Source organism: Eurosta solidaginis, chromosome 1 (assembly GCF_040869045.1).
Source record: "Eurosta solidaginis isolate ZX-2024a chromosome 1, ASM4086904v1, whole genome shotgun sequence".
Classification (NCBI taxonomy): Eukaryota; Metazoa; Arthropoda; class Insecta; order Diptera; family Tephritidae; genus Eurosta; species Eurosta solidaginis.
The window spans coordinates 323,691,957-323,716,028 of record NC_090319.1 but is presented as its reverse complement, the minus strand read 5'-3'; the positions used below and the strand labels follow the sequence as shown (position 1 = coordinate 323,716,028).

The following is a 24,072-nucleotide window of genomic DNA, read 5'->3' as shown; positions in this document are numbered from 1 at the left end:
TAGCTAAACTTATAATCGTGGTGTGGTGGTAGCGCGCTCCTCCTATCAGCAATATAAGCTATTTAAGAACAATTTTTTCTAAGTGTGGCCGCCTCTTGTCATGAAAAGCTTCTCAAAAAAAAAAGAGTCTAACTGCCCTGTCCTAAACTTTCTCGCGCTTTATATATTTTTAAATTTATTTGGTGAACGAATCTGTCAGCCTCTCTAACGGAACCATAAAACTGTGGTAAAATGGCCGGACTTCCATAATTCTTTCAGCGGGTATGAGGGGAGCCAAGACCGATTGTATAATTCTGCGACACGCATGTTCTCCCTGTCGGCCATTAGTTAGTACTTGAGGGCAGTAAGAGCACACTCCATATATTCTTTGAATCCGTCCCAGTTATCTCTTTTGAGGACAGTGTTTATCATATATATCATATTTAAGTAATATATCATGCCAAACTCGCGGCTGCGAAGAAAATGAGAAGGAGCAAGTGAACGAGAATTATCATTTTCTACCCCATCTAGAAGAAGAAGTAAATTGAGTAAAGATGATGTGTAGAAAGAGTTTTAGAAGGGGAGGCGTAGAAAAGGAGGGAGGAGGAGGGTGAGAAGAAGGGAGTAGGAGAGGGAGAAATGGAAGGCGAAGTAGAGCGTGAGCGTGAGGAAGAGGGAGTGGGAGAGGAAACCGGAGAGAAAGGAGGGAGGGAAAGAACTTTATCTTCTGCTTATTGCACTTGGATCCCGACATTGATATTACCATACCTAATAAAATATATGCCTATGATTTTTATGTAGATACTCATATTTAGTTCTCACATATCACTGAAAATCTGCGAAAATTGTATTGCATTCATGATAGTTGGCAATTCGTGTCATTTCTACAAACAACAATTTGCAATATTAAGGGCAAATCTGATTAAGATAAGTAGTCGTCTACTTGCAAAAATTCTTAGCTAATTGCATGCAATGCCAACAATGCAGAGACTGCAACAAGCGATACTCTAATAAAATTGCGCGCACTTCTTTATTACCTGCACGTTTGCAAGGATGTGTATGGTCAAATGTATGTAAACAGGGCCGAATTAACAAGTAGACAGAATAGGCAGTTGCCTGGGGCCCCGATTCTAAGGGGCCCCCGAAAAATGAAAAAGACTTCTAAAATTTTCTTACAAACATAAAATTCTAGAGAGTGAAAGAAAAATATAATCAGAACTGAAAATAAATTTTACTCAAATAAATAAAACTCAATTGACCGCATTCAAAAGGTGACGACCGGCAAACTAGACAAGGTTCCTAAAAAGGACATTTCCGACTCATTTGACAAATTGTATGAGCGTGCGAAGAAGTGTATCGAAATGAAGGGCGATTATATTGATTAATAAAAACGGTTTTTAACTTTTCTTCAGTTGGAAGGTCATACTGGTGAAAATCTAGCGAATCAAACTTTAAAGTTTCTTACTGAAGACTGTGGTTTACATATTCAAAATTGTAGAAGACAATAATATGACAACGCATTAAACATGTCCGGAAAGTATAAAGGTGTACAAGCAAGAATACTTATTTTGAATGAGAATGCGATATATGTTCCCTGTTCCGAACATTCCCTTAATTTCGTTGGAGAGTATGCTGTGAAGTGCTGTTTTTATGCATTAGATTTTTTTCGCCATTATTTTTTCCCGCTTCCACCTATCGTTGGGGCGCATTAAAAAATAAAATAAACAATCAGAAAACTTTGAAGACATTGTCAACTACACGCTGGGAAGCACATTCGAATGCGACGAATGTAGTTTACGTTTCACTTGATATCATATTAGACGCTGTAGAAATCATTGCTGATGATGAATCACAAAATACTGATACTCGTTATGAGGCGACGTGTATCGCGAATAAAATGCAAATTCGAATCTAGTTTCATTTTGATTTTATGGAACTCTATTTTGACTGCTATGCGTTCAGTGAGTAAGTCATTGCAAAGTGAGAAAGCAGATTTGCAAACGTGTGGGTTTTTGTACGGATCGTTAGAAGAGAGTTTAGTTTCATTTAATGATTTCAAGGAAAAAACAAAACAATTATTACCTGGTGTAGGTTCTTGAAAAGTACTCGTCGTAGAAAAAAACAACCTAATTACGGAAATGCTCCAGAAGTAGAGTTTTCGCCTAGCGATGATTTTAGGACAAAAGGTTTCCTCGAAATCATCGACAATCTTCACAGTGAAATCAAACGACGTGCGAAAGTGTATATGGAAGTTTCAGAGAGATTTGCATTTCTCATCAACTTTTCTCTAAGTCATGGAGACCTCCACGAAGCTATAAATAACTTAGTTCGTTTTTATTCTAAAGATTTGGAAGAATTTTTCATTGAAATGAAATAATTCCAAAGTTACGTGAACTCCAGATACACTGATGTACAAAAAACTCATGGTCATTTGTATAAGATTCTAATGGAAGATCAATTAGCCGATGTATTTCCTAGTACAGAAATAGCTCTTCGTATTTTTTTAACATTAATGATCACAAATTGTTCTGCCGAACGTTCCTTCTCGCGATTAAAAAGAATTGAAAGCTGCTGAAAGAGCTACAACGCGACAAGAGCGACTCGAGCTGTTAGCTATACTTTGCATTAAGTCAGATTTATTGAACAAAATCGATATTGATGATATAATTGATGAATTTGCCGAAAACAAATGTAAAAAACGACATGTTTAAAATGTAGATAGTAATTTTATTGATATTATTACATTGTGACAATCAAATTTTTATGAAAGATATAAGTTTGTATTTTTTAATCGAAAAAAGAAGGGAACGGACGTGAAAAAAAGGGCCCCCAAATTAATGGGTGCCTAGTGCCCTGTTGGGGGTTAATACGGCCCTGTATGTAAAGTTGCACATATGTATTTAAAAACAAACAAAAAATATTTAAAATGCAATAAAAAATATATCTTTGGCTGAGTACCAGAAGCTTGAACTGATTAAGAATACTGCCAATTAATGTACAGCCAGTTTTCGTAGTTGTTGTATGCCACATCGGGCACATCAGTCGTCAGTCACACGAACATACATACATATGTACATAAGGGCAACAAACATACCACCATTGAGGTTTGTTTTTCTAATCGTGTCTGGCAAACACTGGGCGTTGCGTTTAATGTAGCGACAATGCAGACATCACAACAACAGTCCAATCACCCTAATATGGCGCTTCAGCTAAATAATTACGATATAGCGATTTTGACAGTAATTCATTTATAGCTTTTTAAATTCAAATAAAATTAAAAAATTGTTTAGGCGTATATTGACGATATTCGCTAACGGTTGATTGCAGCACTCGGCGTATATACGCCTGCATCCTTCGTTTAATGCTGCTCTTCTACTCTTGCTGTTGATGACCGAGTTGTATATATATGTGAAACATGGCGGTCGTGTGTGTGTAAAGGCGGAACAGAGTACCACCCTCGGTAAGCAAACGACTACCTCTGATATACGGTAGATGTCCCATTCCTTTTGGGAGAAATGATAAAAATAACAAATGAATTGCATACGATCCCGTAGAAGCTCCAAATGTGAAATATGGCTGGACTTCCATAATTCTTTCAGCGGGTATGAAGCGAACCGAAACCGACTCTACTCTCACGTTCTACTTGTCGCACACTTGTAAGAACTTGAGGGCAGTAAGAGGATATTGCATTTACTCTTTGAATCCGTCCCATTTAGTTTTGTTGAATTTAATGAAGGTTCGGCACTCTGCGTTTATGAAGTTAACTGGTCTAAATAGAGTGATTAGCTGATCAAATGGAAATGTTAGCATCGATTGGAAGTCAACGCAGCTTATGAGTACTGCGCTGACAACAGAGATATCTGTTGAGTTTAGACAATTTCCTACGACACTGGAGGGGAGTATCCATCGCGTTATTTTGAATATTGACTCTTCAAAGTCGTATTTGTGTGTATGCTTATGATGGCAGCCACCGTGGTGTGATGGTAGCGTGCTCCGCCTACCACACCAAAGATTCTGGGTTTACGCCCCGGGCAAAGCAACATCAAAATTTTAGAAACAAGTTTTTTCACTCCGAGTATATTTCTGCCATGAAAATCTTCTCAGTGATAACTCATCGCCTTGCAGATACCGTTCGGAGTCGGCATAAAACAAGTAGGTCCCGTCCTGCCAATTTGTAGGAAAAGTTAAAAAAGCACGACACAAATTGGAAGAAAAAGAGAAGCTCGGCCTAAAATCTCTTCGGAGGCTATTGCGGCATATTTAATTATTTTTTAATGATTGTAAGGTTGATATCGACTGATATATATATACATATATATATTTTTGCAGTAATACCTTGACTTTCTAAGGCATTGTTTTATGACTGCTGTGGGAGTTAAATATATTGTACTGCGGCTCATTATTATTCTCACCTCCCCTTTCTGTAAACATTACTTTCATCTTCCTCTTCTTCTTTGGAGAGTTTTATAATGTGCCGATGTGGTATCTCCCAATTGAAATAGTTAATGGCTTAACTGAGACCAAGCTCTTGTACCGCTGCGATTAGTTTATAGCTACTTTTCATAAAATCTGTTATTTCTATTATTTTCCCAGATAAACCGGCCAGGTCGTCATTTTATAGCCAAGGACGAAGGAGTGCACATTAGTGGTATAGGACTTGATCGTGTGTGCTATCGCACCCTTGAAACTGGTGTATCCAGTGTTTCAGGCTGAGTAGCACTGGGTTTCTCTTGCTAATCGATGAGCATCTCGGAAAGAGGCATCGACCAATCCATGAAGTACATACGTTTTATATGTTTATCTTGTGCTGGCATCTGGTACCAACGATAGGAGATACCAAAAGCTGTTGATCTTGTTTCACAAGAGTGTTAGGCCTGGAAAAGGAGGAAGGACAAGGAATGGTGATTGGCGCTGCGCTGGTTCGAACTATAGATATCGTAGCTGAGTAGACTTAAGAGCTGGCGGCATTGTTTGGCGTGAACAAAACCGATAACATTGTGTGACTTGCTGCGCAGCATTGTTGCTAATCGTCAAAGCTGTTAGTGATTGTTGTTGTAACCGCAAAAATACTCTACGAAGGTTTGGGAAAGTTTTGTTGATATAGACAGTAGACTGGGTCGATTTATTATTATTATTTTTTTTCAAAAACTGTTGTAAAAACGTTGACGATAAAAGTTTTTTGAAAAAAAATATATTTTGGGTTTTGGGGAGTGTTTTGGTCGTAAAATAGACCCTTTCACCATTTTTTTTTTCGCAGACTCGAAAATTATTTTTTTGGGTATGCGTAGTGGATCTTTTTTTCCTGAGCCCAAATCCTATCGAAAAATCGATGGCGCGATATAGGCTAACTTTCGTCCATACAAATCCACCCAGGTTAATAGACAGTCATTTGCCAGATATCAATCCGGGGCTAGCAACTTTTGGTACTATTAAAAGAAGTTAGGGGTGATGGAGGTGGACTTTGATTGCACTAGACGCACTAACAAGTGCTGGGCAGATAAAATAATATCTACTTCTTGGGCCGGGGTTCAGTTTAACGCCTTTCTGAAGTACGAGACCTTATTCTCGTTTTCGCTGTAAGAAGCTGCTCTGTTGACGACAATTTTTGAGTGATACAGAACAAATTATACAAGATTATACTATTTTCACACACACGGCTTATTGAATAATAAAGACAGTTTTCTACATCAAGACGCTTATTGAGCTCAATCTTCCCTACAAAATTCGAGTCTATAATTATTTCATTAGTAGCTAATCGAATGCCTAATGAAGTCAAAAGCTCAATGTAACTCTGTTGGGAGCGTTCAGTTTCTTAGTTTTTGGTGTGTTCAGTGCTTAAAAATGTTATTTGTCAAAGTAAATGTCATTGTCTGCATGGCGGAACGATACAAGGTGGCCGCATCGAACAGCTGATTATAACCATTTTTTTTATTTGATTTGATAAATTAACTTCCGGCGCAGTACGATTTTGACATTTGTCCACCGAATTTACAAAAACAAAGAACACGGAATTCTTATTTATGTCACCATGCTGCCACGTGGTATCGTTCCGCCATGATTGTCTGTCATATAGCATTGTCATTTTATTCGCTTGACATTTCATCCTTCATACTAATCGAGCAGTTACTTCTGTGTGAAAGCAAAAAATATACGATTTCATTAGAAGGTGAAATGAGATCATTAAGTTTCTGTGTGAAAACAGTATTAGATTGAAATGGCAACCCTTGATGAGGGAAAAAGGCACGAACAACCCCGATACATAGAACAGAAAATGCCAAATCGCACTATTTAACCGCAGCATCCTTGTGATAAGAAGCTCCACCCTTTTAGAACCATAGGTTATTTAGAGACTTTTCTAACTCTTTCCATCCATCTAAATTATTACATTCAATAGCCTTTTTCCTTTCAGCAATAGGTCGGTGGAGATTGTATAGTTTATCAAATGTACGGTTGAAGCGTTTAATGAATGGAGCTAACACCCACAGCTGTTATTCCATCTCCATCAATCGTTTCCTTTTGCTTTCCATTGACGATCTGATATTTTTAATCACCCTGCTTAACTATCTTTTCGAGAGTTCAATCCTGCATATTTCGCTATCTTCTTTGAGATTATATATCCGGAGTATGTTTCGCAACCAACTTCTTGCCTTAGCCAGCTGGAGCTCCCGTGAGCTGCATCTTCTGTATGTTGAGCTGTGTTTTACATAGAAAGTAACATCGGATAAATAGGGATTGAAAATTTCATCTCAGTTAATTTCGAGTCCGATAATTGATTCTGGTGCTCCCCTGCCAGTGACTTTCTACCAATAAACTTTGTCTTCATTAAAGGTCACTCAGTCACCCACACCATAATGTTCTTGCAATACTTTAAATTCGTACTTATCACAAGAAAATACTTATTTTGAAAGTATTGGTGTTTCTTTGAAGTCTCCGTCTCCTAAAGTTACAAAGATATCTTAAAAATTATGATATTGAAAATTAATGGGCAAAAAATTATTTGCAAGTGACGGGAAATCAATAATTCCAAGTAGCCATTTTGCCAATGTAATTATCAAGGCCCTTTTTTCTTTGGCTTTGCTTAAAAGTGATTGATCGTTACTTTTGATGTTAAGCAAATGAACGTTAAGTGATATTTTCAAGTAGACTTATTCACCACATATTGTTTTACTTGATTTTAAATATTTACAAATATTAAGGAATTACCGCGAAATGAATCTTCTCAAACCAAATACTCACATGCCATTGCAAATTCGCTTGACTTACTTTGGATAATAACTGTTGTTTGCACTTTTACCAGAATAACGCTTAATTTATTTTTATGGGCACTCTTGACATGCAGTACCGAGTATTTTAGGAGCTGAATCTGTTGTGTTCTAAACTGACATTTCCAACATTGTGATGTCCTACGAAGCAATAGCCGAATAGCCCAGAGATAAATCCAAAGCCTTTCTTGAAATATCTAAGAGTAAACATTTACTAAAAACTAACTTTTAAGGAGCACTTCAGGGCGGTGGGGAAGAAAGTTTCTAGAGTTAGTGGAGAGCTAACGCGAACGGCGGCCCCAAGCGAAGCTACCCGTCAGCTATTATGCAACGTAACCAGCTCGATAATATTGTGACGAATATTAGCATCACTAAGCCAATACTAAGCAGCCACTCGTATGTATGTAAACAAGTCAATAATCATGTACACACATGCATACAAGGCAACGGAGAGATACTCACAATCAACCGAAGTAGTACTCACATATACACACACGCATATGGCTACAAATATACATGTATATAACTGGTAACTAAGTATGGAGTTCACGAAATTACTAGACCTTAGGAGAAATGGGTGAACGAGGAAACCGAGAGTATAAAACATCGCAAGCTGAGGCATGACTAATCAGTTTGATTTAAACACGTAATTAGTTGTGAAGTATAAGTGTTATTGTGAAGTACTCTTAAAGTTGGCTAATAAAGACCATTTTGCATTACTGAATATTGGAGTTATTTATTCGACAATTTAGCGATTCGAACGTTTGCAGAAGGTTTCAAATAAGCGGAATTCCCTAAATTCGTTACAATATTATCTGCAGCACCGGTATGGCATGGATCTAAAATGGTCCACCAGAAATATATACAATCAGCCAACCGTATTATATTAGTTAGGTGGCAAGAATCGAGAAAATGGCGCTGGCCCTTCATGCTACTTCGGAATATAGCGGAATGGTATGAGCGAAAACACGGCGAACTAAATTACCACCTCACGCAGATATTGAGCGGGCACGGCGGCTTCAAGGAATATCTACATAAGCGTATGATAGAGGAGAATCCTTTCTGTCCATACTGTCCCTCCGAATTTGAAAGAGCAGAACAGGTAATGTTTCACTGCTCTCATTTTCACGACGAAATACTCTCTGTATACGGAGTTTTTGGAGAGGAGTCTTCCATTAGGAATTTAGTTCCCCGAATGTGCAGACAAATAGATTGTTGGATTGCTGTGAGCAAGATGGCCTTCATAGTTATGATGCAATTGTTGCATGCTGAAAGGGTGCGCAAAGAAATGGACATGCGAAGTAGTAGCGACTAATGGGGCAACGCGCTGTTGTGAGCCTGCAGATATATCAACATCGCCCCGCTGTTCATTTTCAGTCCATCCTTTCTGCTTGTTTTTCCAGTTTGGAGTAACAGAACTTACGGTGCGGGTGTTCAGGCCGATGATATCGATGCCATCAGCATACGCCAGTAATTGCACACTTTTATAGAATATTGTTCAATAGCGGTTAAGTTCTGCAACTAGTATATAGTATATTCTCCAGCACCAAATTAAATAAAACGCATAGGGGGTTACCCTATCTGAAACTTCGTTAAGTTTTGAACGGCTGGGGATGTCCTTCCCAATACTTACTGAGCTGATGGCGTTGCTCAACGTCATTTTGCACAGCCGTATAAGTTTTGTGGGGAAACTAAATTCAGACATAGCGGCGTATAAGCGTCTCCTTTTTGTGCTGTCGATGGCAGCTTTAATATGGACGAACAGGTGATGTGTGTCGATTCTTTTTTCGCGTTTTTTTTTAAGATTTGGCGCATTGTGAAACTCTGGTCGATGGTAGATTTACCAGGTCTTACGCCGCACTGATAAGGTCCAAACAGCCGATTCACGGTGGGCTTCAATCTTTCATGCAATACATTTGACAGAACCTCATATGCGATATTAAGAAGGCCGATTCCGCGATAGTTGGCGCAGTTTGCAGGATACCCTTTCTTGTGGACGGTGCAAAGAACAATGCGATTCCAATCGCCAGGCATGCACTCGTCCGACCATATTTTGCAAAGTATCTGATGCATGCGTCTTACCAACTCCTCGCCGTCGTATTTTAATAGCTCCGCAGGCAATGCATCAGCGCCCGCGGCCTTGTTGTCTTTTAATCGGTTTATTGCTATTCTGACTTCGTCATAATCGGTCATTAATTGCGTCATCATCGATTACGGGATCGGGCTCATCATCCCTGTACATCGCTGCGTCCATTTAGGAGAGCAGAGAAGTGTTCCCTCCATAATCTAAGTACTCTGTGGACATCGGTTTCAAGGTCGCAGTATTTGTTATTACAGGAGTTTGTTCCGGACTTAAAACCTTCCGTCTGTCGCCGAATTTTTCGGTAAAACTATCAATTTAAAGAACATTTTTTTAGTAATTCTTTTCCTCATTTGAGCTAAGTTTTTTTACTGAGTCTACTTCTTCGAGAAGTCTTGGGCTGCTGCTCCTCGCATTTAAATGTCCTCAAAGAACATCTACCTGTTTTTTAAGCACGCCGTATACTCATCCACCACTGCATGGAAAGCTAGCTGTAGTAGACAGTATATGAATATCCATACGATTTCACATCATCTTCTGTCAATTTTTACTATTTGCCTTAAGAAATTTTCAATGGGACTCTTTAACTAATCTTCCACCTTATACTAATCGATTAAAGCTTATCAATCTTCCAACTCTTGCTAGTCGAAGGGAAATGCTGGGTGTAATATTTATGACAAAACTTTTAAATGGATCAATTTCGAGCCCATTCCTTCTGAGTAAAGTGAACTTTTGCGTTCCCTCTCGGACATCGAGACACTTCACACCTCTTCTGCTGGAACAATGTAGAACGAATTTTGAACAAAATGAATTTTTTCGGCGTCTAGGCCAAGATTAAGACTCTCACTCAAACACATTTGATAGATCGGACTCCCTTTTTTCAACAAAAAAGATTGTTCTCACCTCTTTTAATAATTTATGTATAATAAGTTTGCTTCTGTTCTCTTTAAATATTACGCTTGGCTGATGAAATCTGTTCTGTAGCTGAGCAGCTCAGATCGCGACGCTTGACAAACCGCTGCCCATCAAAAACTCGGCAAAAACAAAAACACAAAAAAACAAAAAAAGGTTATTATCTTAATATATAAAAAACACGTGTCACACAATTGAGGCCAGTGGACTCCTAAACTACTGAACCGATTTTGAATTTGTTTTGCACCCTGTGTGTAGTTTGATCTAACTTGAAATATAGGATAGGTGACTGGGTGACTAGAGTCTCGAGATATAGGCCAAAACGTGGACCCGGGTACCCCTAGGGTGTGTTTATAGAATGTGGATATCAAATGAAAGCTGTTGATGAGTGCTTTAGTAGAGGGTAATTTTCATATCCCTGGGTGACTAGGGTCTCGAGATATAGGCCAAAACGTGGACCCGGGTACCCCTAGAATGTGTTTATAGATTGTGGATATCAAATGAAAGCTGTTGATGAGTGCTTTATTAGAGGGTAATTTTCATACCCCTGGGTGACTAAGGTCTCGAGATATAGGCCAAAACGTGGGCCAATGAATGCCTAGACAGTGTTTATACAATATGGATATCAAATGAAAGCTGTTGATGAGTGCTTTAGTACAGAGTAATATATTATCCAGAGACAGACTGGGACTGGGATTAGGACTAGGACTGGAACTGAGACTCGGAGTGGGACTGGGCTGGGACTGGAATAAAATACATACCAACTTCTGGGACAGGCCATAAGGGATGCAGAAGAATGAGAAGAAATTGAGAGAAGAGAAAAGAGAGAAGGAGACGGAGATTGAAAAAGAGATAGAGTGAGACGAAGATGGAGATAGATGAAGCGAAAAAGACGGAGGGAGGAGTGAATAAAAGGATTAGGAAAAAGTGAAGAGGGGGAGGGCAGAGTCAGACGGAAAAAGCTTATTAAAATATATGCAGATTGGCCAAATTTAGGGCAGGACAACGTCTGCCGGGTCTTCTAGTATATATATATAAATCGATCGCGTGAACAGGATCAGCCTGGTTTCATTGGTTCACCTGAGGGCAGCGCGCTGCCAAAACGTCCATTAAAAAATATTTGTTTTGGAGACAAACCACAATTACACTGAAGATGGCACAACGCTGACGGAAAAACATTTCAATATGCATTAGTTTCATTTACTTTCCTTTTCATTTCTTGTGCATCCAAGTAAGTTCGGTTCCCTTGGACACGCTTTTCGGTTTTCCTAACAACAACACCAGTCGATTCCCTAATCGAGTGGTATCTTCGGAAACGAGTCCGAATAAGCCGTTCCGTACATCACTTGTAAAAGTGTATACATATGTAGATATGTATGTACTACCCAGGTAAATTTGTATTGCATTGTAGCCGTATGCATTGGCAAATATTGAATAAAAAGTTATAATTGCATTCATTCTCATCCTCAACTTTCAGAATTCGCCTAAAAGTTGATAAGTTCATGGCGTTTGTTTTTATTTATTTTGACATTTTGACTTTAAAAAATTGTTGTGAAACCCAAATGTAAGATGCCGAAAATGCTCAAAAACCAATAATCGAAAATCAAACAATCTCAATGAGGCGCATAATCCGTTATAATCAGCCGCAACTGATTGGAAAACAGGTCGTATTGCCATTTACGGGTATGCCAATGGAAAGAAAGTCAAGCCAAATAAAAACAAAAAAATTTTTATAATAATCTGACTAATGACAGCTGTACAGCAGTTACGTCTACAAGTGGATTATGAGTGAATGTAAGTTTGTTTATATGTACGGAAGCTATTGAAATGTAATCAAAATGCTAGTGAGCAAAGAAAAAGTAGTTCAATGGAGTAGGTGCCATAGTTCGTGACTGCGCAGGCTTAGCAGTGGCTACCAGTGATTGAACGATACGACTACTAAGTGAGTAATATCGATACTTTTCCAAAAAATACTCGATGCTTTCTTCCAAGTACTGAGTAATCGATACTTTACTGAGTAATTTTACTTTACCTCGATACTTTACCAAGTACCGATGTTCTACATAATGATTTGTTTCATATGCCAAAGCGTAGTGAAATATGGAAGAACTTTAAAGAAAGTCGTGAAAAAAACAAAATAAAATGCAAGTACTGCCGAATTTCCACAAGTGTTGCTGGCGGCATATATGATGTTTAAATCAGGGAGTGAGTAGATTTGACTTCCGAATTGAACTATTGAACTAGTTCAACAATAGTTCAATTAGGTGACCTAACTAAGAGCCAAAATAACAAGTTCGATGGACTGAACGAACTAGAAGTGAACTAATCCTTTCATTGAACTAAAAATTCCAAATCTGGTACATATATAGATCCGATCAAAAGCGGATAAGGGCCACACCTGTTTTAAAATAAAATAATAAAAAAAAATTTTAAGTTAAACGGTTTTATTGGAAACAATATCTACATGAAGTAATAATAATACTAAAAGCTAGAAAATAATTAGGTAGGTACTAGTCATCACACTCCTCATCAATCTAGGGTGTTGATCAGACAATGAAATAAAAGCGTTGGGCGCGTGAAATTTCTAAAAATGTGAGGCGTAGCATAACCTGATTAAGGTTCAGTTGGTTTTATATGACTATCAATAGAAATTTGACGTGTCCAACGCTTTTATTTAATTGTCTGATCAACGACCTAGACTGATGAGGAGTGTGATGACTAGTACCTACCTAATTATTTTCTAGCTTTTAGTATTATTATTACTTCATTTAGGTATTGTTTTCAATTAAACCGTTTAACTTAAATTTTTTTTTATTATTTTATTTTCAAGTTTTTATTCTTTATTTAATTGTCTATTATTTGACATTCTATTTAGTTCATTTAGTGACTCATTATCACAAGGACTCTTTCCTGACAATTTGTTACAATCTAAGTCCTCAACACATAATCTTTCCAAAGACTTTACTCGACTCTGCGACACGTATGCTTGTCCCTCCTCCAACTCCAAAATATTTTGATGTCACTTCTACTAATATTTGTTCCAAATATGAGCGAAGTTGGACATCATAGGTCGCTTTCTATTCTTGCATGTATTATATTTTCCCCAATATGACTCAAATCGGACTACAAGTAGGATTTCTGTGAATATCTCGATGCTTGCGCCACCTAGCGCCGATTTTTTCATAGGTCGCTTTCTATTCTTATATGTATTATGTGTTCTAAATATGAGCCAAATCGGACCACAAATATAATTTATGTGAATATCTCGTTCCTTGCGCCACCTAGCGGCGATTTTTTTCATAGGTCGTTTTCTATTCTTGTATGTATTATGTGTTCCAAATATGAGCCAAATCGGACCTCAAATACGATTTTTGTGAATATCTCGATCCTTGCGCCACCTAGCGGCGATTTTTTTCTTATTATTGCATTGTCATTAGGTTCTGAACTATATTCCAAGTTCAAGCTTGTAGCTTATCGGGAAGTAACTCAAATTTCAATTACAAAATTCGTGCCGGCCGGCCGTTCACCCTGTCAAGTCAAGCTAAATAAAACCATTTAAAAAGGGGGCTTACAGTTTTAATCTTAACAAAATTTCTAATATATATGTATATGGTACGTATTAATACTGCCAGCAAAAATATGGTAGTCAAAAATTTCGAAGAACTCACTTGGATCGAGTATACTCGATACCTTTGACTGAGTATGAGTACCAGCATCGATACTTTCATCCGAGTATTTTATATGAGTACCGGTATCGATACTTTTACTAAAAGTTTGATCGTTAGTGGCTACTGCATGTGATGGCCGATGAAACAAAACAGTTAAGGTGTATAAGACGCGAAAAGCGAACATTTTTTAATTTTTGTCAATAAATATGTATTAACTTCGACAAAGCAGAAGATGTCCTCCAATTTTAATAAAAAAAAGTTGTTGTTGCAGTTGTTTGTAATGCTTTCTCTAATTTTTAAGACAATATTAAATGAAGCTTAATTATTTAAAGTTTTCCATTTTTTCATGCTTTATGTGTCTAAAGGTATGCGTTTGTTTACCAAAGTACGTTTGAAAGCGAAATTCCTAATAATATAATCATTTTTTTGTTTACAATTGTAAATAATGGTTAATTGTGCTATTAAATAGCAGATGGTAAAAAAAATGAAACGCTCACCGTGAAAAATTTATTGAAAAAGCGTTAAATGATTAAAAACATAATAAACTAATTTGTTTGTACAGTGGCACAGAAGTGTTTGAAATTAATCTGAAAACAAAGAGGCGTGAGTTCTAAGTATTCGTGATGTTTGATATGTCTAGGAAAATAATGTTTTTAAATTAACTAAAGCTCACCCAAATAGTTTTGGGCTTTTTGATAAGACCCTTCGTCGGCTTCTTATCGGGAACAAGCAATACCCACAAGCTATTATTTTATTATCGGTTTATTATTGATAGCAAATTAATAGACTGGCTAGCCCACTCTGACATAATCGGTTTAAGGGCTAGCCGGGGGAGATCTCATCGGCAGCGTCTGTACACCTCTAGGTGCGGCTGCAAGCGGGCGTCTGTCTTGGAGCAAGCGGCTCGCTATATAAACGTGCCAAGTAATATTTTCACCACCGCTGAGCGGGTTGTGCGCTGGGCTTGGGACCCGTCACGTAAAACCATACTCCAATGAAATATAACAACAAGCCGCGGATAAATACACTCTCGACTGATGACGACCATGGCAAACGTTTGAAGAACAATGAATTGAGAGCATGCACCTGGAACGTCCGCTCTCTGAATGGGATTGGTGCAGATGCCCGGCTGGTTGATGTCCTCGTCAAAGCAAAATCTGACATCACCGCCATCCAAGAAATGCGTTGGACGATGAAAGGAAGAAAGAAGATCAAAAATTGTGACATCTATTGGAGTGGCCATACGAATAAGCGCAGTTTCGGCGTCGGATTCGTGGTGGGAGAGAGACTTTGTCGCCAAGTGCTGGCATTCACGCCTGTGGACGAGCGTCTCGCCGCTATCCGAATAAAAGCAACATTTTTTAATCTGCGCCCATGCGCCAACAGAGGAGAAAGCCGATGAGGTGAAAGACACTTTTTAGGAACAATTAGAACGCACGTACGAGCGCTGCCCCCGTCATGATATAAACGCAGTGCTTGGCGACTTTAACGCCAGGGTGGGCAAAGAAGGTGTTTTTGGCCCTACAGTCGGAAAGTTCAGCTTACACAATGAAACTTCTCCTAACGCACTGAGGCTGATTGACTTTGCCGGTGCTCGAAACAGCACGAGGTTCATGCATAAAAAGATACATCAAGCTACATGGCTGTCTCCTGATCGAAATACTCGCAATCAGATCGATCACGTTGTTATAGACGGACGGCATGCCTCCAGTGTTTTAGATGTGCGCACGATCCGAGGACCTAACATCGACTCGGACCATTATCTCGTCGCAGCCAAAATTCGCCCCCGCCTCAACGCGGCTAAAACCAAGGAACAAAAAACACAAGGAAAGCTAGACGTCGAAAAGCTTCAATCACAACAGACTGCCAATGATTTCGCAACTCGACTCTCACACCTGCTCTCTGAGAGCATAACTCATCCTGAAGGAATACAGGAGCAGTGGGAGCATATCTCCAAAGCACTTCGTACTGGCGCCGAGGAAAAAATTGGTTACCGGCGGCCACGGAAAAATAACTGGTACGATGAAGAATGCCGCGTTGCAACCGAAAGAAAAGACGCTGCCTACAGGGCTACGTTAAAAGCGAGCGCGACAAGAGGAGTGTGTGAACGCTATCATAGTTGAAAAGGGAAGCGAGACGCCTTTTCAGGAAGAAAAAAGCAGAAGCAGAAAGGCGTGAGTGCGAGGAGCTTGAGCTGCTAGCCACCAGGAATAACGCCCGAAAATTCTACCAAAAAATACGGCGACAGACGGAAGGTTTTAAGACCGGGGCAAACTTCTGTAGGAATGAAAACGGCGACCTTGTAACTGATGTCCAGAGAGTGCTTAGATTATGGAGGGAATATTTCTCTGCTCTCCTAAATAGAGGCAGCAATTCACCGCGTAGAGATGAAGAACCCGCTCCCGCAATCGATGATTTTGGAATATATGTCCCCCCGCCCGATTATGACGAAGTTAGAATAGCAATAACCAGATTGAAAAACAACAAGGCCGTGGGCGCTGATGGATTGCCTGCGGAGCTATTCAAGTTCGGCGGCGAGGAGTTGGTAAGGCGCATGCAGCAGCATCTTAGCAAAATATGGGCGGACGAAAGCATGCCCGACGGTTGGAATCTAAGTGTTCTTTGCCCAGTCCACAAGAAGGCGGATACTGCAAAATGCACCAACTATCGTGGAACCAGCCTTCTTAATATAGCATATAAGGTCCTTTCCAGTGTATTGTGCGAAAGATTGAAGCCCACCGTCAACCGGCTGATTGGACCTTATCAGTGCGGCTTCAGACCTGGTAAATCTTCCATCGACCAGATTTTCACAATGCGCCAAATCTTGGAAAAAACCCGTGAAAAGAGAATCGACACACATCACCTCTTCGTCGACTTTAAAGCCGCCTTCCACAGCACGAAAAGGAGCTGCCTATATGCCGCTATATCTGAATTTGGTTTCCCCGCAAAACTTATACGGCTGCGCAAAATTACGTTGAGCAACACCATCAGCTCAGTCAGAATTGGGAAGGACCTCTCCGAGCCGTTCGAAACTAAACGAGGTTTCAGACAGGGTGACCCCCTATCGTGCGATTTCTTTAATTTGATGCTGGAGAAAATTATACTAGCTGCAGAACTTAACCGCACTGGAACAATATAATATAAAAGCGTGCAATTACTGGCATTTGCTGATGACATTGATATCATCGGCCTAAACACCCGCGCTGTTAGTTCTGCTTACTCCAAACTGGAAAAAGAAGCGGTAAAGATGGGTTTGATGGTGAATGAGGACAAAACGAAGTACCTGCTGTCATCGAGCAAAGAGTCAGCGCATATGCGCCTTGGCAACCACGCTACTGTTGGCAGCCATAATTTCGAAATAGTAAAAGACTTCGTTTATTTGGGAACCAGCATCAACACTAGCAACAACATCAGCACTGAAATCCAGCGAAGAATCAATCTTTCCAATAAATGCTACTTTGGACTAGGTAGGCAATTGAAAAGTAAATTCCTCCCTCGGCGAATGAAAATCATACTCTACAAGTCACTTATCGTACCCGTCCTGCTATATGGGGCAGAAGCAGGGACCATGACAACAGCAGATGAAGCGGCTTTGGGAGTGTTCGAGAGAAAACTTCTTCGAAAGATTTATGGACCTCTACGCGTTGGCGATGGCGAGTACCGAAGAAGATTTAATGATGAGCTGTACGAGCTATACGCAGACATCAACATAGTTCAGCGAATTAAAACGCAGCAGCTGCTCTGGCTAGGCCATGTTATGCGAATGAAAGATGATGCTCCGGCCAAGAAAGTGTTTCTATCGGAACCCGCCTATGGAAGCAGAGGTAGAGGGCGGCCCCCACTCCGTTGGAAGAACCAAGTGGAAAACGATTTAAACTCCTTTGGTGTGACCAATTGCCGCCGGTTGGCGTAGCGAAGGAGCGACTGGCGCGCCTTGTTGGACGGCCATAACCGTTAAGACGGTTAAGCGCCAATTAAGTAAGTAAGTAAGAATTAATAGACGTTTTTTACTACATGGGTATACATCTACATTTGCGGGTATAAAAAGAACGCTTATCATCACTTAGATAATGTTTAGGAGACCCATCTAGCGGCAATTTTTGTAGACTCGCGACATGGGTAAATAACTCGCTACAAAGTGGGTTGTGCGCACCTCTGTTGGTCGCACTGTCTAACCTATAGCTGAATCGGTTGCGCTGAATAGTGGACTCACACCATTTTCGGCCATAGAGGTGGAAAATAGTGTAGAGATAAAATAGAGACACATTTCAGTTGCAAATGATTATAATATGTATACGTGTAAAAAAGCACAGCTAATGTCTTTGAAATTTCGATATGTTATCAGCTTGTCAGTGTTTTCTTAACAGCTTGATATCGAAGGGTTATAAGTGTGTCATGGTTTTTATGTTGAAGATTTGAACGTGTTTCATAACGAACCGATGAGTCGACGTTCATCGATAACATGCCGATAGAAAACTGGTAACACTGCGAGAGGAAATCTATAATTTTTTGATAACAAATCGATACGTTTTGGATAACAAAATCTATAACTTTCAGTAACACGCACGCTAGCACTCCAATAAGAAATCTATTAGTTTCCGAAAACATTGATATCCTTTCTATAAGAAAACGAATAACTCGTCGATTTAATTTAATTTAAGGTTCGAATCGAGCTCAAGGCCAGAACAATAATTTTCGAAATGGATCTATCTGCGCAGCTATGGCAGGTTGTCTGAAAAATTTTCTACTTACTATTCCAAAAACAAAATACAATTTTTCTAATTTAGAAAAATTAAAAAATAACAATAATTATCATTAGAAAAAAATTATTGTTCTGGCCTTGAGCTCGATTCGAACCTTGAATGATTTATCAATAGGCCGATAAAAACAAAAACAATTGTTAATAAACCATGAGCACTTGGGAATGTCAAACAAAGTAATTGACAATAAACAAAAATCCAGCATTATCAGTGATTTGCACCAGATGGCGCAACACTGAATAAATATAGTTGGTAAAAAGGAATAGAAGTAGCAAATTTGCCAGTCAAACAAACCACCGCTGTATAGCTAAATGGTTAGCGCAGCATGCCTAAAGCGTACTGATGATGAAGGCTTAGCACCCTTCGAAATGGATCTATCTGCGCAGCTATGGCAGGTTGTCTGAAAAATTTTCTACTTACTATTCCAAAAACAAAATACAATTTTTCTAATTTAGAAAAATTAAAAAATAACAATAATTATCATTAGAAAAAAAATTATTGTTCTGGCCTTGAGCTCGATTAGAACCTTGAATGATTTATCAATAGGCCGATAAAAACAAAAATAATTTAATTTAATTTAATTTATATAATTATCTAAAATTTATTTCATTTTATTTTATTTTGATTTATTTTATATTGATTTATTTTATTTTATATTATTTTATTTATTTTTTGTCTTTTGTTTTACATTATTTTATTTTAGTTTATCTTATTTCAATTCATTTCATTTGCTTTTATTTTAATTAGTCTTATTTTTATTATATGTTTCTTTTTTACTTGGTTTAATTTTCTTTTGTTTATTTTATTTTATATTATTTTATTTTTATTTTTTTATTTTTATTTAAATTATTTTATTTTATTACTTTTTATTTTTTATTGCTTTATATCATTTAATTAATTTAATTTTTGTTACTATTTTATATTAGATAATTTAATTTTAATTTTTTTGTTTAATTTATTTTATATTATTTTTATTTTATTTTATTTAATTTTATTTTATTTTGTTTTTTGTTATTTTATTTTATTTTTGTTTTACTTTATATTATTTCAATTCATTTCATTCGATTTCATTTTAATTTGTCTTATTTTTTCATTTTATTTTTATTTTTTTTGGGTTTCTTTCTCATTTCATTTTGTTTTCCAAATAATTTACAAATTTAACCTTAAACACTTTGTGTATCAGTAATAAAAGTATACACTTTACATCTACACATCTTGTCAAGCACTTATTTTCTTAAAAGGCCCGCCAGTCGCTTCTTCGCTCTGCTAACCGGCGCCAATTGGTCAAACCACGGGAGTTTAAATCGTTTTCCACCTGGTCCTTCCAGCGGAAACCACTTCCCTCTTTCTCTGCTTCCAAAGGTAAGTTCCGATAAAAAATGGTTTCTTATCCGGAGCGTCATATTTCATTTCATAATAAAAACTTTTGCTAAAGCAAGAACTGTTAAGCATCTCGTTAAACATTTTAAAAAATTTGGAAGGCGTTAATAAGAAATTCAAACTTCTCGAGTTGCGGAGGTTTTGGAGAGTATTATCGATGTTTATGTTCGTTTTCCAGATATAGTTTAGGTAAAGAACCATTTAGGTGCAAGTCCGATCATATTGGTAACGATTTAATATGACCACATTGAATCTTCTAGGCCATCCCGCGTCTCACCCTACTTCCAAGAGAAACTTGGGGTCGCCAGAGCTTCACCTGCTGAAGCAAAAAGATTCGCCACGGGTAGGTGAGGTTGACAATTGGGTTGGAGAAGCTATAAATTGCGCTGGCAACCCCTTAAAAGGGCTGAGCTACAAAACCCCTTAAATCATTTGCCTCTTACGACAGTCATACCCGCCGCGGGTATATTCTAAACGACGTACAGTTGCCATGCATTCTCGGAATGAAATCTATTGAGGCAAATATCTTTCGACTTTCGGTATGATTTTATACCAAACTGCACACCCTACCAGGGCCAACAAAGAGTTAAAATCAATACTATTTTTAATTCAGGCCGCTTTTTTGCTGATTTAAATTCTTATTTTAATGTTTTTTTATTTTTCAAATTGGCATATTCTCTTTTCTTTCTAAATTTCGCTAGTTTATGACAAAAAATGAGTCTTTCTGTTGAAAGATTTAGATCAGCATCCGTTAATACATTTAGTAATTAAAGTTAAAGTTTAGATCGGCGATAATGAAATGACTACGCAACAATAGCAAAACATTTTGTCAGTTGTCAAGCATATACATATGTACATATGTACGAGTATAGCGAGTCATGTTGCACCGTGCATGTCGGGTTTTATTAGGCGCTCTGCTTGTACTACGAACATTTTACACCTGTAAGCAATAAATTGTTGCACAGTGGTTAATTGCATTCGTAACGCTTGCGCTTTCTTACGAAATTTCAAGTATTTAATTCAAAGGTGAATAACTTTTAGATTTTATAGATTTTACTTTTATCACTTTAGTTTTATCTTTTGATCTTCTTCGGTTTTCTTTTTTTTTTAGTGATTTAATTTATTGCCATGCGTGTTTTAGATCTTGAATGACTTTCCGTGCTGCGTTGTGCTGGGTTGACTTTGAAAAGTTTATTATACTCAGCTGAGCAGAGCTCACAGAGTATATTAATTTTGTTCGCATAACGGTAATCCGTAACGGCATAAACTTATCGAGATAGATATAGACTTCTATATATCAAAATGATCTGGGCGAAAAAAGAAACTCATTTAGCCATGTCCGTCCGTCCATCCGTCCGCCCGTAAACACGATAACTTGAGTAAATTATGAAGTATCTTAAAGAAATTTGGTATGTAAGTTCCTGGGCACTCATCTCAGATCACTATTTAAAATGAACGAAATCGGACTATAACCACGCCCACTTTTTCGATATCGAAAATTTCGAAAAACCGATAAAGTGCGATAATTCATTACCAAAGACGGATAAAGCGATGAAACTTGGTAGTTGGGTTGATCTTATGACGCAGAATAGAAAATTTGTAAAATTTTGGACAATGGGCGTGGCACCGCCCACTTTTAAAAGAAGGTAATTTAAAAGTTTTGCAAGCTGTAATTTGGCAGTCGTTGAAGATATCACTATGAAATTTGGCAGGAACGTTACTCCTATTACTATATGTCTTCTGAATATATAAAAAAGTGATGAAAAGATCTGGTCGGCCATATTTTCGAACATATGACATAGCATCTTGTGCATATTCGTGGATGTGGCGTGGACGTCCGATATCATTCACATTTGCATCATTCGCTATTGCATCTTGCAAATGTATGTACTCTTCAGATCGCAATTTGGCTTGATTGAATCGGATGGAATTGAGACGTTCAATTTCAATTTTTGCATACATGTCTGCAATGTATTGGTGAAAAAGTTTACCACATCTCAGAATATAATTTTGTTCTTGTGCACGAATCATCAATCGATAAGAATAATAATTCATCGCACTAACTTTCTTTTGAACATCTCGACCTGTAAAAAATATGTTCATTCGATTTTAAATTTTAGTTTTTATTTAATATCTGATTAATATAATTAGTATATTACTAGTGGGAACCCAGTGTGCTTCGCTACACCAATAGAAATATTGGAAAAAGAATAAAATGTCATAGGCTCATTCCATTTCAAGACACCCGGTCTGCGCAGGATATAATTTTTGATTTCGATGAAATTTTAATACGTTGTTCTTTGGTCAAAATAATGAAACACGTGTTTTTTTTTTTTTCCTAAAAAAATTTTTTTTCGGATTTATGGGCAATTGAATTCCATAAAATGCAGTCGGTATTTTATTTGCCTATTTTTTCAACTGTCAATAACTTTGTCAAAAATTAACCGATTCTCATGATGAAAACATTTATTTCTTATTATTTTTCAGAATTACAGTAATTTTGTAACAGGACATGGCAAAGGCTCTTGTGACGGTATTGGAAGTTTAGTGAAATATTTTGCCTGGTAATTTTTTCAGAATGTGATGATTGATTTCGTTGACATGTACATTTTTTGGTGCCAGTATTGCGCGTTCTCTCAACCAATCGTAATTCATGTAATTTTGAACAATATTTGGAAACACTCGTTTAATTAATTCTTCTTTTGATTGGATAATTGTACAAAAATTGTTTGGCAATGTAATCAAACCATTTGTTTTGTCGAATGGAATTTTGTCATTTCCGATCTCTAACAATTGCTTCCAGATCTGCTCTGCAGACTGATCATTGTGCAACTGAACACGCATGTTTATGTGTAATGTTAATTTTTTCACGTATCGCCACAAAAGGGAAGACTTCAAACATGCATTGATGTTGTTGTTGTTGTTGTTGTTGTTGTAGCGATTAGGTTACTCCCCGAAGGCTTTGGGGAGTGTTATCGATGTGATGGTCCTTTGTCGGATACAGATCCGATACGCTCCGGTAACACAGCACCATTAAGGTGCTGGTCCGACCATCTCGGGAACGATTTATATGGCCACATTGAACCTTCAGGCCATCCCTCCCTCCCCACCCCCAAGTTCCATGAGGAGCTTGGGGTCGCCAGAGCCTCGTCTGTTAGTGAAACGGGATTCGCCGCTCGAAGGTGAGGTTGACAATTGGGTTGGAGAAGCTATATATTGCGCTACACAACCCCTTGAATCCCCACATGCATTGATCTCATCTGCCGGTGTTGACGTGGAATAACGGGCAATGTTTGTCGAAAGTCACCTGATAATAAAATTAAAGCATCACCAAAAAGCCTTCGGTTTCCACGTAAATCTTGCATCGTTCGATTTAATGCTTCCAATGATTTTTTATTTGCCATTGTACACTCATCCCATAGAATGACCGCTGCTTGTTGCAAAACTTTTGCCATCGCTGAATTTTTGGATATGTTACAGGTTGGAGTTTCAACCAACTGTATATTCAATGGAAATTTTAAAGCTGAATGAGCTATTCGTCTTCCATCCAATAAAGTTGCAGCAATTCCAGAAGAAGCCAGTGCCAAAGCTATTTTCTTCTGCGATCGAATAGTTGCTAAAATCAACGAAATTACAAATGTTCCGGTGCCGCATCCAAAAAATATAATCCACCAGTGTTATCAGAAACAGCTTGCATGATTTTGTCATATATATCCTTTTGTTGATTGTTCAATTTGGTACTGTTGGATTGAACAAATGTACGTAAATCGCCACAATCGAATTGTTGTTCACGCTGCAACTCTCGATCAAATAAATCATGCATTGGACGATTTGGTGAAATCAAAGCTAACTGCCCCAATGCTTTATTGGCAATCGCAAGACACACATCTTCAATTATTATCAAAGATTCATTGTACATTTCCAATGTTATCCGCAAATCAGGATCCATTGCTGTACGATGCATCCGAATTAAAATATCTTCAGTCATGTAATCTTTATATTTATTCCACAATTCAATTGAATTCGATGGC

The 24,072-nt window shown here is 38.0% G+C and overlaps 2 protein-coding genes across 4 annotated transcripts in view; one reads left to right on the top strand and one right to left on the bottom strand.

The window, feature by feature from the left end:
• The window catches only part of LOC137237784 (mediator of RNA polymerase II transcription subunit 13), a 171,198-nt gene that overhangs the window by 76,290 nt on the left and 70,836 nt on the right, over window positions 1–24,072 (top strand). The gene's annotated exons all lie outside the window — the stretch shown is intronic.
• The window catches only part of LOC137237785 (uncharacterized), an 86,875-nt gene that overhangs the window by 43,111 nt on the left and 19,692 nt on the right, over window positions 1–24,072 (bottom strand). For 2 of the 3 annotated variants that reach the window (XM_067761960.1, XM_067761962.1), the window contains exon 1: window positions 14,575–14,818. The exons of the other annotated variant lie outside the window; for it this stretch is intronic. The gene's annotated coding sequence lies outside the window, so the exon portion shown is untranslated. Of the gene's footprint in view, window positions 1–14,574; window positions 14,819–24,072 lie in introns of those variants that run through there. 3 annotated transcript variants of the gene reach the window in all.